General features: G+C 42.5%; 1 protein-coding gene across 2 annotated transcripts in view; it reads left to right on the top strand.

The window, feature by feature from the left end:
* The first annotated feature begins 3,317 nt into the window (after positions 1–3,317).
* Positions 3,318–7,848, top strand: part of LOC306912338 (SPRY domain-containing SOCS box protein 4-like) — a 68,518-nt gene continuing 63,987 nt past the window's right edge. For both annotated transcript variants that reach the window (XM_079488485.1, XM_079488483.1), the window contains exon 1: positions 3,318–3,522. The gene's annotated coding sequence lies outside the window, so the exon portion shown is untranslated. The remainder of the gene's footprint in view (positions 3,523–7,848) is intronic.

Genomic DNA, 7,848 nt, shown 5'->3' with positions numbered 1-7,848 from the left:
ATAGTGGTTTTTAAATTTGCAAATTGTTTTGCGTTCGTGTTCAGTTATACCTCCGACATGGTGTGTTGACTGTTGACACGTACTGTATGATCTTTTATTTTTTGCCCCGTTAATGAGAACATGGTGTTCTAAAACCCAGTACGTGATCTTCCCGACGTCCAAACTCTTGTTTGGAAAGAGAGATGAGAAAACAACATTTTGATGTCATTCAGAACTTCTCGTAGCTTTTGTCGGACGCTCTCGCACCTCCAGATGTCCTGACCGTCCAAACTAGTCCGAAACTGGGCCCCTCCCCCGATGTCGGGAGAAAAGCCAGAAGTAGGATATATTGACCTTAACGCTGTGTTCACGTCATACAGGAAAGATGCTAATGCTGCATTGCTGCCTTCCAAATTGTAAGCAATACCAACGTGGAAGCAAAATATCCAACAACAGTCTACAGGCATATGCGATATCTGAACCTGAGCATTCCTTTTTCGGAAATGTTTTGCCTCCCGTATGACGTGAACATAGGGTGTAGGCCCGTTCAAACCCCTTAGGTCACATCGGGCAGCACGGCCTGTAGGGACCGCTAGCGGGGCTGTTAGACTCTTAGTATTGTTATTTTCTATTTGTATGTGTGCGTTTTCTTTTTGTTTTCTTTTTTTTACACTTTAATGCTAGCACAGGTGCTGGAGGACTGTTTTCATCTATTCAGAATTTCATTTTCAGTTTATTTTGAATTGTTTGTGTTTGTGTTTTTTTTTTTTTTTTGCAAAAGGTTTAAGTCATACTGTGTAACATCCATTTTTGTAGTCTTTTTTTGGCAAAACACCCCTGGTAGCTCCGTTGTCTGAACTGCCATTCCCAGAATTCAATTAGAAACAAAACCCACGGAAGTGCTGCAGGATCCTCGTGCGGAGGATATTTTATTTTCAGTACTGTATGTATTCATAATACATTTCAGTTACCGACATCCATTTTTGTAGTCTTTTTTTGGCAAAACACCCCTGGTAGCTCCGTTGTCTGAACTGCCATTCCCAGAATTCAATTAGAAACAAAACCCACGGAAGTGCTGCAGGATCCTCGTGCGGAGGATATTTTATTTTCAGTACTGTATGTATTCATAATACATTTCAGTTACCGCCATCATTTTGGTGAAAGTGTTGTCCGGGGAAGACACTAAAAACGCTGTTTAGAGATGACGTCAACACATTTATGTTGAATGGTTAAAAAAAATACCAGTAGGCCTATAAAAATGTACCAGTGAAAGATTATATCAAAATCACAGTATGATCGTCTTATCACCATGGATGTTTACATTGTGAGTCAGCCATTTAAATCCACAACTTCAAGGTCGGATTACTATGCCAGAGTTCAAGAAATTGAATCATATTGACTTATAGCACAGTCTGATATAAACCAGAAGTTCAAAGTTATGAAACAATATCTTACACAAGTATCAATATGTTGATGAACGGCTGTTCTTCGGTACTTCATAGGCTACTTATTAATATCTATATTTTATACATGATAAGCACATTGACATTTGTCTGTGGCTGATATTGAGCCTGCAAAACATTTTGACTGCAGTGCAGTGACATTTAGATATCATTGATATTGTCTTTATAAGTAAAGATAATAGACCACACATATCTCCATAGGCTCACAGTGTGAATACCTGTCCCCTCAACCATTGAAGCGATGTTTCAAAAATACAGACAATAGCAGATCTACTGTATAAGCTCAAGATATGACACATTGGAGGTTATTGAGCGACAATGTTAAAACAATAACCTTATAAATGAATTTGCTTATGACATGCCCAAAATAGAGACAAGCGAGTTACAATCTTGTAGATCAATTATGTATCGTCAAGTAATGTAATATCATGTCACTTGGCGATTAATTGTTGATCTACAAGCTCATAATGCATTGCATTGAGAGCCAAACATATTATATTCGGCAGCCTAAAATTTGCTGCCAAACAAAGTGCAACCCAAGACAAATAGAGAACAGCAATGCAACATCATTTTGCACTCTGTTTATTTCTGTTCTTCCATTTATGCGTTATAAAGTCGATTTCCGACCTTGTGTTGTAACTCTAAATAGTTTATTGATTCGTGGCCTCAGTGGAAAAAACATCCATTAGTTAAAACAAATAAAATAAAAAAGCTGACTTGTGACGATATCCATGTTCTTCCCGCTTTGGATTTGTTTTTTCTTTCTCTTTTTCAATCTCTAGCTCTGACTCAAGGTCAGATTTGTTTTTACCATGTCGTGAGCAAGAATATTGAACTGGAGCAGATGCAAACATTTCAGAGAGACATTTCCAATGTGAATGTTTAGTCGGGAGTATAATTACGTTATACTCTACTCTGTTAAAATAGCAGATATAACCTCATGGTTATACATATGGTTATGTAGATGTGCTGTTTTCACTATTTTAGTAGTTATTTCAGAGTATATTTTTATACTCTATAGCCTACAGTAGCCTATAATATCATTCAGTCTGCCTTCATGGACAGGTTGTCTACTGCTCTTAAACCTGTTTGCCTAGCGGTTGTATCGTTGTAATTTTTTTTTTTTTCTTTTGTACAAAACTCAATAAAACAATTTGCAAGAATATTATGCGTGTTATATATAAAGATATATCATAATTGTGGGGCAGAAACCTTGCCGTGGCATCCGGGTGCCGTGATACACAGGGGGGAATGTTCAGTTAACTGAATTGGACTGTGCTTTTGGTGTTACAATACCTTCACCTTGCAATTGTTTAAAAAAATACAATATAGTAGTTTAAGTTGGAGCAAAACAACAAAAATGTGCAACAGCAGGAGAGTGTAGTTCAGCATTATCTCCACCTGGTGGAGACAAATACCCAACTAAGAAGGGGAGGGCGCGGAAGACAGTTGTCCACAACTGTAAAAATAGCAAAATAAATAATAATACAAAATTAGCAGAAGCTCAAAACGGATCTGCTATTGTTGATGCTTTTGCACATGTATATATAGTATATACTATACACGGCATTGATTTACAAAAAAACACAAAAAAGTTAAAAGATTGATTGATTGATTGATTGATTGATTGATTGATTGAAAAAACTTAACAGTTTGTATGGTCAGACAGGAAGTAGGCTCTCAGGCCTACAAGGAAAGCCATAATCTCCAATAAATCAATTTCCATGTACCAAGATCACTCGATGCAGTGCGGGAATACACACAATATAAACATCTGGCAACCCGTTCCCCCATCATCCACCAATCAGCGCGCTCCGTGCGCTCAGTCAATGGAGAGGCTGCGATGCAGTTCTTCTCCTCCACAAAGAAGCCAAACGCATCTGTCTTAATTGTTTCCCTGTCATCTTAGTTAAAACAACCGGCACGTTTTATTTGTAGGCTATTTGTATTACTAGTCATAACTGCATAAGACCTTTATGGGGACAAGCTGGGACGTGGTGCGGTGATGGTGTCGCTTTTGGGCACAACAACACAACAGGACAAGCGTGCAGGTCGCTGTGTGTAGGAACTATTATGAACGGTGAGTGCTGTGTTACATTGAGCGAGCCTCGTGTGTCGCACGCCGATCACGTACCTGATCTCCCTGCGCTGGTGCGATGGAGACGGGGAAAATTAATGTTTTAAATGCAACGTTTTTCTTCCATATAGTCTACTTTACGAGCGTCATGTGAACCAGCACCTTCTGTAGTTTGGTTCAATCACATGCTATATCAGTGCCAAACGGCCAGTGGTTCTCAAAGTCAGGCCCGGGGACCCCCCAGGGGCCAGGGGGTCCTTTAGGTTCCAGGGGTCCCCAGTAGAATCAGTTGAACCACTTTAACCTGTTATTGGCGTGGCTATTTATGTTTATGAGCTTGTAGCTTGTAGATCTATTTTCAAAAAGTATTGAATAAAATCTTGTACAGATCCTGAAAGATGAAAAAGATGAAAAAAATAAATAAAAAAATAATAATAATACAAAAAAATAAATACAGAAATAATAATAATAATATAACAAAATAAACATTATATTCAGATCGGGGCCAAATAGATTAATTTGGGGGTCCTTGGCACTTTTGAGAAGTTTATCTTCATGTGTTTAGCAAGACTCTGTTGGTCCGCTCGCTGTGTAGTATTCAATGAGGAGATAGGCTACAGTACTGTGTTGTTTTTGTTGCCCCTTGGCCAGATGGTTGGCTGATAAACGTGTGTGTGTGCGTGCGTGCGTGCGTGCGTGCGTGCGTGCGTGCGCGAGCGTGCTTGAGAGACTGACTGAGAGTCGACACAGCTAATGGCTGGGTTTCCCAAAGGAAATGTGCATAGTGAGTATGCATGTGGTTCTTCTCAACAACACCCCCTTTCACTGTGAACATAGCTAGTCTGTGCATAGATGTGCCACGCAATGGTAGGCCTGAGGCCTGGTATGGTAGGCCTGAGGCCTATGGTAGGCCTGAGGCCTGGTATGGTAGGCCTGAAGCCTATGGTAGGCCTGAGGCTTACTGTATATTGGTAGGCCTGAACGGTCAATAAAATAATGCTGAATTAACTAGCTTGTATTGGTAACTTTGACTGCACAATAGCCTCCCATTTAACCTCCTTGCCTAGGCCTATATTTATTAACCCACAATCAAATGTTATTCAATTTAATTCACTTGCACAATGGGACAGTAGTGTTTTCATATAGGCCTACATTTACCTTGCCGACATCACTTCGCCTCTGAAATTTAATAGAATAATATTTGGACTGCTGGACAGCTGACAGTAGGCTCTCTTCACTCTTCAAATACATGAGGACAATGAGGACAGGTATGGCTGTGCTCTAGTCTAGGTTGTCTATTTCTATGTTATTGTGTTTGACAGTGTTTCCCAAAAAAGGACATAGTGTCTGATTGGCTGCTATGCAGCCAATTAGGCCGCACACAGGCTTCTGTTTGCGGCCTAGAGGGGTGTGTTCAAGCTACGTGCAACACATTTCTTTGGGAAACCCAGCCATTGACATGACACCTGTATATGTGCTGTGTGGTGGCTCTGTCTCGCTGTGCGTGTGTGCATGTGTGTTTGCGTGCGTGAGTACAGTTTCTGGATAGAACCCTGTTACTGAACAAACACAACAGAGTATAGGCCCTTGAGCAGAGCGGGGTGGGAGCGGCACGGGGAGCGGAGCGGGACGATTTTGAACTGTTTTTAAAACGGTTCAGAGCGGCTTTGGAGCGAGGACCGTCCTCCGCTCCAAGCCACGCCGGTCAGGGCTGCACAGCACATGTTTGAGCATGCCCGGTCGCAAAGACAGACACAAAGACACGTTTTTGCTGCAGAGCGGACAGGTCTGAGCGGAGCGAGAGTTGCGCAAATCAAGGTCCCACCTGCCAACGAGGAGCCCCCACCGGGAGGACGCAGAGCTTTCGTCCTACTCCTTCCACCCAACACTCCCAGCTGACAGGCTCCAGCCTCGACACTCCACAAAGCCGGGTCGAGTATCCCGGCTGCGGTGCATTCGAACCCACAACCTCCGCCATGGGCAGGCACTTTACCACTGTGCCACCCGAGCGCCATTTGAAAACCTTGCCACAAAAAAAAAGACCTTGTCATCACTCAGTGTAACCAATGTCATCATTACATTACATCATCCCGAGTCACTGGATAGCTCACCTTTCTTTACCTAGAGTCTAAACCTATCCTCTATGCTTTGTTGTACGGCGCATGTGACGCAGCAAAACAAAAATGTTTGCGATGTAAAGAAACACGGTTGTGATATTTAGTGTGTGTTTTAGTGGGGAAGAGGATGGGGGGATGACGAAAGAAGGGCAAGGTGAGAAAGGAATATCAGTGTGTGAGGAGAGAGAGAGAGAGATCTCACCATGTGACTGTGCGTGCGTGCGTGCGTGCGTGCGTGCGTGCGTGCGTGCGTGCGTGAAGGGCGAGGTCAAGGTCCTTGGGGAAGGAAGGGACCAGGTGCCACTTACAGCCTCTTTGCATTTGAGTTTCCCTACCGTTATGAGCCAGAATGGGGTCCCAATAATTATGGTTTTGTGTGTGTGTGTGTGTGTGTGTGTGTGTGTGTGTGTGTGTGTGTGCGTGTGTGCGCGCGTGTGTGCGTACGCGTGCGTGCGGAATAGGTGGGTAGCTGATGGATGTCCCCTCAGGAGGAGGCAACATAGGAGGAGGGGGGGACTCGCTCCTCGCTGCCTGTAGAAAGACGCAGCCACTCTGGAGCGAAGGAGCCATGTTATGTCCCGCTGGCGCATTCATGTTGGCTCTGGGTATAATATTTAAATATTAATGCTGGAATATCCCACATTATGAGTACTGAATTTTAACCAGATTCCCTGTGTATTTGTGCGTTTTATTAATTTCTTTATTGTAGTTTTTATTGTATTTATTTTATTATTATCTTATTATAAAAGGACTGGTCGCTGTCTTTCTGTATACTTCCTTAGCATAGAGCAAGACAGCTGCTCACTTCGAGCACCTCCTCACAACGCCACGACGCACGGACAGCCTCACGGAACCTAGCGCCGCGCAGCCCTGTCCTCCAACCTCGCAAATCGTTACACACTATCTCTATAGTCATGTGTTCAAGATAGATCTGTCCGATATTTCATATTCCATCCTAATTGGCTAACATTGGCTTTCGAAGTTTGCATGATTGACTCTTTTGAAACAAAAAGCCTCAAATCATGAACGCAGCGTGCAATTTACGTGAAAAACTTCACAGACTTTCCTACTAAGCTGAGGAGTATATCCCACCCTTTTCACATTGGCCTGTTATAGCGCAAAACACATTTTTGGAACAAAATGCCTCAAATCATCCAATTGCCATCAATGGTGTAAGAACAAATGGCACGCTTTTCACATTGGCCTATTATAGCGCCAAGGGGCACTTTTTCTAGTTCATTCTGATGTCGTGTGGGAGTTCTGACTACTCCACACCGTACTAGGGACGTGAATTATCGATTAATGCATTAATAGTTAATTGATAAGTTTTGATACGTTTATCGATCGATTAACCGGTTAGTTGATAAGCGGCGTTTTTGTAAAAAAATCTTAATTTCCCTCAATGTCTAACATACAAATCCACATTTTGCGGATACAGAAATAATACAAAAGGCATATTATATTCCTTAATCAAATATTTATTTAACCATTGACGATATAGGGCCAGGCAATGGCATCTTTGTATATGTGCTTTCCTCGGCCACACGCGCGCGCAGAGTCGACAGCATTACATTCACAGAAACCACCAAATGATAGAACCGCATAATGTTAACTTTAACCAACTAATCTCTTAACGGCGATTAACGATTAACTATTAACATCCCTAGTCCCTACACCGTACTGAATAATTACTAGCTTGCATAACGTCTTCAGACTAGGACTGAAGTCTAAGATCTGTAAAATGGGTTGTGTTTGGGCTGTGTATCCATTCCAAAGACGATGATACGATCTTCCATGCAACAGTATCTACGATACCCACAATCCCAAACTGTCCCCTTGGCTTGACCTCAACCTTCTTCCAGGAGAGGGTCTTTGGATTGAATTTCCACATACTGTATCATTGAAGTTCCGCCTCAGAATAAAGTTGTTCCCACCAAATATGTACAGCTCTCCATTGTAGGCAAAAGCTGCATGATTCTGCGTTCTTCAGGTAGAAGCTGTGCAGAAGGCGTGCTCAGCCAGAAGTTGTGCCAAACACGTTGATATTCTTATTGACCTTATTCTTTCCCCCACAGCCCCCACATACAAACATCTTTGTCCCAATGATGGTGGCAGCCGCAGAGTGACAGTATGAAGAAGGCGGCAGAGTGCCTCTGCTGTTAAATGAAAGACCAGTTGCCTCTTGCCTGAGAGGCTGGTGCTGGTTTGTCTG

This window comes from Electrona antarctica (genome assembly GCF_951216825.1).
Source record: "Electrona antarctica genome assembly, chromosome: 19".
NCBI classification, from domain to species: domain Eukaryota; kingdom Metazoa; phylum Chordata; class Actinopteri; order Myctophiformes; family Myctophidae; genus Electrona; species Electrona antarctica.
The sequence above is the reverse complement of the archived record's forward strand: the minus strand, read 5'-3'. Positions and strand labels throughout refer to the sequence as shown.